Source organism: Oryzias melastigma, linkage group LG6 (assembly GCF_002922805.2).
Source record: "Oryzias melastigma strain HK-1 linkage group LG6, ASM292280v2, whole genome shotgun sequence".
NCBI classification, from domain to species: domain Eukaryota; kingdom Metazoa; phylum Chordata; class Actinopteri; order Beloniformes; family Adrianichthyidae; genus Oryzias; species Oryzias melastigma.
Window position 1 is genome coordinate 19,469,658 of NC_050517.1, and position 8,217 is coordinate 19,477,874.

Below are 8,217 nucleotides of genomic sequence, written 5' to 3' on the forward strand. Positions count from 1 at the left end.
TAGTAGGTCTTTAGTAAGGTGATAGCTGAGCAAGAGGAGTCATTTAAGAGCATCTGTGTGTGTGTGAGGACAAAATACCCATTCATGAAGTAGTGTTTATGCTTTTTTTGAAAATCTCTGTCCTTATAGCCGCAGTAAATACAGCAAGTGGTGTGGAAACTTTACCATATGAGCATGGAGGAGTTTGGAACATCTTGCAGGACCAGATCAAATTTTCTGTTTTCTTCAACTGTCTGAAAAACAGAAAATTCTACCGTTTGGAACGAGGTAAAGGTTGATCTACTTGATGCTGGAACACAACACAGAAGCATCAGGTGTTACTGTGTGGAATAGAAATGTGTCACCCACACACAGCCGGCAGCACAGACAGAGTTGTCAGAAGTAGGTGGTAGTTAATGGAAGGAAAGCATAAATAGAGGCATTTAACTCTTTAGCACCAGAGGTCCAGCGTTTGTGTTCTTTTATTTACTGTAACTTTTTAACCATTAATACAATCAACGTCATTCCAGTAGATTCTCAAGGAGAAAAGACACTTTTCTCCTTCAGAATCTAAAAAAATTTGACCTCAGTGGTAGATTTTGTTTAAATAAGCAAAAAATTGTCTTTCTCAAATACTGTATTTTATATTCTTTTTCCCCTTCTTTATCCTTTTTTTAAATTCTGAACTTAGTTTAAAATAATAAAACTTAAGTTTTGTCTGACTTAATATGCTTATTAATTGTATTTACGCATATTAATATATGCAGACATATGTATGTGTTTATATCGCTCTATACGGTTATGCAGATATAAATGTATGGATATGGTTTTAGACTTTTACTTTATTTCTGTCTTCTCTCTCTTTGTTTTTACTCTTCTTTGTAAGAATATCTCTTTGTTCTCCCTTGACAATACAAGATTTATTCATGTATTTTGGACTGAATTTAAACAAATATTGATTAATTTGGTTTATGTTGATTAACTTTGCAAAATACGTTTTTTTGTTGTTTTTTTCTGTGTTTTCCATTCCAAAAAATACTTTTTTCTGAAGATTCTGTTTTTACAACAATGTTTTTTTTTCCTATTTCACGCGGCAGAAGCTGCAGATTTGATCACATTGTAAAAAATCCTGAGACTTTTTTTTTCCACACAAATTAAAAACAGACTCCTTATTGGCCAACTCTGCCCACGTCAATCTAAGCTGGAAAAAAAAGGTCGAACAGTCAAAAAGATTTAACAAATCACTCTCTGGACAGCACAGAGATTGAACCGTATGTCAGCTTCTCTCGATTTTCCCAGAGGAAAGTTTGTCCTATAAGAAAAGCTCTTCAAAAGTGCAGATCTGTCAAAGCTAAGTGGGACCGTTTTCACACAGATTCTCAAGTCATCAACGCTCTGCAGACGCGGAATAAATGGGAGCTTTCATGAATTTTTCAGAACGGCTGATTATTCCACAAGAGGGTGGAATATAATCAGGCGTGCTATCAGTTTTTTTTTTTTTTTTTTTTCTTTTTTTTTGTTGCACATGGAGATTCATCCGTCTGCTGCAGCAGAAAAGCTGGTCTGTGCTGACCTTGGCTTTGCTGTTTTCTTTTTGGTTTGATTCACAAAGAAAACAGCTGGCAGTTGCACTCTGGCTACCGGCAGTCGTGACAATGAGCCGCCTGTGTGACGCTTTCACTTGTTATACGCTGTATCGGGGCTCAAAAGTGCACATATGATTTACAGTAAAGGTCATAGTGATGGTTCTTTTCAGAAAAAGGCATCACACTTGAAATCTGTATTTTAGAAAGTTACCTGGTGCTTATTTTTTTGTCTCGTTTTCCTGCTTTCTACTAATTTGTTTCGTCAGCACTGTTTTGTCCTAATCTCTATCCATCTATTTATATGGGCAGTTTTAAGATTTTCTTGGATAAAACTTTTGAATGTCTTCAGTTTTTTCCTTGTAGTTAGTGCATGCAATTAAATACAACTTTTTTTTTTTTTGGTTTCTAAAGGATATTAACGTGTTATTGCACCACAACTGCACCACAAATGAACCCGTTTCCAAAATCTGCTGTTGAAATCAGTTTAAATTGATGCTTGCAAAACTGCTTTTATAATAACCTAAAACTTGTGGTTAAAAGGGTAACACAACAGGACAGTTGGAGGCAGAGTGGACTCTCAGCCCAGATTTGAAAAATGAAAAAATAAAAAATAAAAAAATAAAAATAAATAAAAAGTGTGGGATGAGCGGGGGAGGTGTGGTTTGGATCTGTGATTGACAGTGAAGTTAGCTTGAGGTAATCACTCTGCATCTTCAATATGGAGAGTGGTACCGAACAAAGTAATGGGAGTTTCGTTGAGTATTTTTCCCCTCCACCTTTTCGCTTATAGTCCAGACTAAAGGAGACCAATATCTGTGACGCTAGCATCACAGCTAATCAAAGCTAACATATTAAACTAACAATCCCAAGTGAAACATTCATTGCAAATTGCATCACCAGGATGGAGTTTGCTGGATTCAATGCCAATTGAACTCAACCGATGTTCCCTAACTTCCGAGTCCTCTGGAAAGTTGTGTGAGCCCGTAGATTTTGACAACACAAATGAGCTATGCTAAAGCTAACAAGCTAACAACCGACCGTTACAGAATCAAAGATGGGCGGAGCTTTTATACTGGAGCAGCAGAGCACGATGACGTGAAACGTCTGAAATGACGTGGGACTTACACCAGATGACCAATCACAAAATTAAACTGTAATATCTCGTTTTCACCTGTAGGGGCAGCACATAAATAATTGTAGATTATAATTTCAGGAATTAAATAAGTTAATTTTAGATTGTCAACCAGCACTTTTAAAGCTCCATTAAAGGCTAACAGCCCAAAAAAGTTTATTTAGTGTTTGGTTACCCTTTAAATTTTGCTTGGAAAGCCTCAGCAAGTTATTGCTATCCATTAGTTTCATCATTCTTTCAAAAACATTTTTGACAATCTCTCATCTGAATCTCCCTCCTGATTCTTTTTTTTACGACGACAGCTGAATTCCATTTACATTTCTTCACGACTTCCTCCTTATTTTTGTTTACAGTCTCACAGAAGAGCGGCGAGGGTTAATGGCTACAGGGGAGAGGGGGGCTGGACCGTCAAGCGGCCACTCACTTGTAACCTAAAGGTTAAAACGCAGGCCTTCAGGGAGTCCTGTTACTGTGTACTCACTGATGGGAACTCTGCAAACAAGCATTCTGGGAGCGCAGTGGGCTCCTCTGTTTATTCCCCGTCCAGCGCTGTGCCATGATGTGGGAAATGACTGGGGACGTGGAACTTGGCCAGATCTCTGTGTTTCAGAAATGCCTTTTAACCCAAAACACAAAACATGTTCTGGGAGCTTGTCGAACGGTTTAACGGAGAAGTACAGCTTTGTGCGAGGTGGAGTCTGGTTTCACATGCATCAGCGTTTATTACACCACCTTTCACCTCACATGTGTTCTTTTTTGTGTGTTTAATAATAACGTTTTTGTAAGTATTTTGGCTGCGACTTGAGTTGTGGGAGGATCGCTTGCAGCAAATGGACACGAGGTTTACATTGTTAGTGGTCAGATGTATTTGTGTCCTTCCTGACAGGAGTGCAAGAGCAGCTCAAATGATCAAATGGGCCTCTAAACAGGCCTTTTTTAGCATCCAGAGCCTCCCCCACCCACCACCGGGATCTGATATCTCTGAGCATTCCAGGTTGTGCCCTTTACTCTGTTAATGGTGCCACTGACCCTTAAAGACATCTCTGCTGTAGCACTCTGATCACAGACCCCCTAATTGCCTCAGTGCCAACAAACTGTCGGATGTAAATGTTCTTCAGTGAAAAAGACAAGAAAACGGAGCAAGATGAAGACGGTCTGATTGTGCCATTGGTGGAAGCTTTTTTGTATAAAAATATGCAGAAAATCTCAAATGAAGCTGGTATTGTTACTGTTTGTCTATGGAAGTTTTTCTGTTCTGTCAGATTCAGAATTTTTTAAACCTTTGAATTTTTCTTTCTGGATTTTTTGTAAACTTGATTTTCAAACAGAAAAAATGTTAATGCCTCGAAATATTATTTTCAATATAAAAAAAATCAGTTTTTAATTTTAATGGCCCAGGAATTCAATGGCTTCTTCCATTTCACTTAAATAACTAGCTAATTTAAGTGCAGATCAATGTCCAGCCAATTAAATCCTGACATCAATGCACTAAAATGCTTTATACCTCTGAATAGTTGCAATCGGGTTTCTATCTTCAATCACAGCGCATAATAATGAATTTTTAAGAATATTAGTCATGCAAATAATGTTTTTTTACTGTCTGGCCTAAAAGACAATCTTTTCAGAAGCTGAAATAACACAATTTCTTGTATATGTTTACAAATGTATTTCATACTTAAAATATCTTACATACTTTTCAAATAATTAGACCAACTTAAAAAAAAGCCTCTTCCTTTTAATTCCATTATAGTGCCTTTGCCTGGAGTTAACGTTTAAATATGAATTCACCGACAGCTCACTGGGGCATCTTGGGTATCATTACATACTCAGCGTGTTATCTGTCTGTGTGGTTTTCTTGCTGAGGTAACAGGGCTGTGCCAGTTTGTTTTTCCGTGTCCCTCCATGAACTTTTCTGTCCCAGATTCTGCATCATTTTACTTTAAACAGCCTTCAGTGTGACCTCCACCTGCAGAAGTCCAACATTTGGATGCACAGATGCGGCAAAAGGGGTTAAACGCTGCAGAGACCGCAGGACAATGGCGCACTAAAGGCTTCCTGTGGCAAAGCGTGGTGTGAGTCGGGCCTGGCAGACAGGCTGGCAGGGCAGATGTTTCACTGTAGGTGAGAGGGACAGTGGATAGCACAGTTTGAATAATTCATCAGCCCGGACTGAAGATGTGATATATTAAGACACAGAACCCAAGCCATCTTATGGCGGCTTTCAGCACTTTTTGTGCAGCATGAGTAGCTGCGGGGCTCAGATCACCCAGCAGCTCTGCTTTCTTTTTGGCAGTCGTCCACCAGAGCAGGGGCAGTCGAGGAGATAGTTATAGACGCTCTCGCTGGAGGAGGGTGGGAAGCTGTGCAGCATGGAGGTGCAGTTTTACCTCATAGGAGGCAAAACTCTTCATGTTTTTGCTGCTTATTACAGTCGTACAAGTTTTGATGACGGAAACGTTTTTCCAATATACAAAAACTCACTTTTTTTAAAAGTTACTTTCTCAAATTTTTGATTGCTTTGAGAAACATTCTATTTTTTTTTGTTTAAAAATTAATTTACAATCTAATAATATTTAAAGTTCCATACCGATAATCTTTTGATCTTTTTAAAAAGTATTCCCTGTGGCCTTTTTAATTACGATTGCGTTTATAGTCAAAAATCAAAAACCTGTGTCTTTTCTAGGACATAAATTCTGCAAAGCGGCAGGAGTTCATTATAAATTCGCCTCTGAATTGTGGATGGGACTCTTTGCACAGAGTAAGTCCGCCCAACTTCCCCATCATCCATCTGTTTAGCTTCACAACCCCAAACTAACATTAGCGGTGCAACAAAAATGGCGAGCAGTTTTAGCCAGATGCCAGTTCAGATGAGAAAAACTTTGGGTGTATTCACACTGGACACATTTGGTTCGCTTAAAGTGAATTTGAGTGTGTTTCCCTCAAAAATCCAGAACAAAGTTTCAGTCTGAATATGCGCAAGCAGTCCCTGGTCTATAACCAGGAACCACTCTCTGACCCATCTTTTAAGATTGTCTCGGTTCATTTCCAATCAGACTGAACTTCGGTTTGCTCTGAAATTCCTCAATCTGAATTCGGTCCGAGCTGGGACTGGAACACTAAACCAAAATCGCCACCGTAGATGGTCATTAGCGGACAAACGTGAAGCAGTCGGTTCAATGCAAGGTTCAGGACTCGATTCAAAACAAATTAGGCAGAATCTATCCAGAGCAAACAATTTTCCCAGAATACACCCTAAGAAGTATATACATGTATCAAAATGGAGAGGAGCAGGAAGCTTGTGGCCCACCGGTGGTAGCTCTGACGTCACAACTACAAGCTTTTTACGGCTTTGTTTTTTTTTGTCTGCTCCCAATTTACCACAATTTAAACAAAGAACTACTCAAAAATGTTATTTTGAACTTAATTTTCTTACTATGTGAGCTCCGTTATCAGAAAAATGCAACAAGAACATGTTAAAAACACCAAAAATATGGTTTCCATTAGAGGGAATCTTTAAAATCTGTAAATATGAGATGAACCACTTGGTAGATGAGATTGGAACGCTGATGAAAATGGAGAGCACCCTCTTCGGTTTCCGTAAAACGAGAGGCTTCGGAGACGGTTTAACGCTTTTGTAACCACTTAGTACATTTCTGGCTGATATCATTAACAGAAAACGAGGGGTATGAAGCTATTTTGGTTCACAGGAAAACAACTCTTCTCTGGAGATAACATCCTCCTGCTGCTTCACACGCATCTGAAAAAGAAAAACAGTCTGGCAGCATACTTGTGGATCTCCGAGGAGGCTGAGCTCTGAAACTTTGTTTTCCATTAATGCTTGGCTTCACCTTTATCTCTTTGTGACATCAGTTCCCCCCCTTGCCTGCATCAGTAGCACGGGTGTCGTTTGGACATGTCAGGGGGTTTGATTGCAATCTTTAGCACACACCAATGTGGGTTGGGATTAAAGAAATTGAGGAACATGAACTCCAGGGGCCCCTAAACTCTCACTGTACGAATCGTCTTAGAAACGCAGTAAATTGCATCATCAGCGTAGAGTTGAACTAATTGCACGACTGTAAAAATTTGTTCGCAAACCTGAACGCTCATCTGTCATCTGATAGTTTGTTAATCATCACATTTTGCTCATCAGTTGGCTGTTAAATACGTAGCCTAGGGATAAGTGTGAGGCTCATCTTTTATTGGGTACAAGGTTGTGTAAAACTGTGAGGCACAAGCGTGCAGTACTTAAACTGAGACGCAGCTGCCCTAAAGGCAGAAAAGTCATGATTGACAGAAGCTCATCTTTTCCTTATATCAACTAAAACACTTCCACACACCACCATGAAAGGTCAAATCCGGTCGTCTAGGATTTAGGGGGTCAATAATTGGAATTTACCCCAAAAATCTTTGTCCTAAAGAATTCACAAGATGGCTGGGATGGCTGGGATGCCGGGGCGTCGGTGGCTGCTGAGGACTCTGAGGGAGGAATGTGCAGCTTGCTATTGATCTTTGCTAAGTGAGGTCACCGCACGTTGGGGCAGCTGTCTGACCCCCCTATCAAGAAAAAGGGGGCAGAATAGCCCCCATGAAGACACTCTAATGTGGTCAAAATGCAAAGCGAGAAGGTTCAAGAGAAAGAATTTGACTTCTGAGTTTGAAAAGCCTTTAGGGTAAACAAATGACCTACTCGAAGCTCAAAAATTAGAATAAAAGCTTTTCAATTTTAGTTATTGTTTGAATATTTTATTCCTTGTTAAAGAGAGCAGCATCTTTGTTAATGATGTGGTGATTTCTGTCGATGTCCTTTCTTAGGACATTTGAATTTATAGTGAAATAAAATGCAATTTTTACCATAAAAATTGTTCAATTAACTATAAGGTATAATTTTGTGCTCCCAAATCTAAGTTGCAAACATTATTCAGCATGTCAGACGGGATGACTGAGGAGCATGAACATGAACTTGAACCATCCTACTGGCTAACAGTTATGTTGCATCATTTTCATGATTCCATCAAACGCTTAAACTAACTTTTGCAAAGTCATGAATGTCGCCTGAATGTAATTAGATTCAAAATGAGGTCATCTCTTTGTACAAAAACTGCTTTAAAAAAGCTGGCAAAAGCGTGACACCTGCTGGTTTCGGGGTCACCGTGTGCTTTGTAAACTTCAAACTTTGATAAAAATGTGTCTCTAGAGACTACAGACAAGTGGACTCTGAGCCTTTTATCGGTCCTGCACAGTGATGGATGGATGGAGCTTTTTTACCCAGTAGCCTGAGCTTCTGTTGAAGCCTCCGTCATACTGGAATGCATGCAGCTTCTTGCTGTGGACATCAAGAGGATGCAAACACTCGCTTTGTTTACAGCGTTTCATGGATGTCATGCCGAGCTAATCAATTTCAAAGGGGATAAATGTGTCAGAGGCTTTCGGTTGATTAAATGGTCCATAAATTGACGTGGGCATCAAGTGTCATTCGGCACATTGATCCTGTTTTTGCACATGAGCACAATGTAGTAA

At 39.4% G+C, this 8,217-nt stretch overlaps 1 protein-coding gene across 2 annotated transcripts in view; it reads left to right on the plus strand.

Moving 5' to 3' along the window:
* The window catches only part of sema4ba (sema domain, immunoglobulin domain (Ig), transmembrane domain (TM) and short cytoplasmic domain, (semaphorin) 4Ba), a 55,735-nt gene that overhangs the window by 13,598 nt on the left and 33,920 nt on the right, over positions 1-8,217 (plus strand). The gene's annotated exons all lie outside the window — the stretch shown is intronic.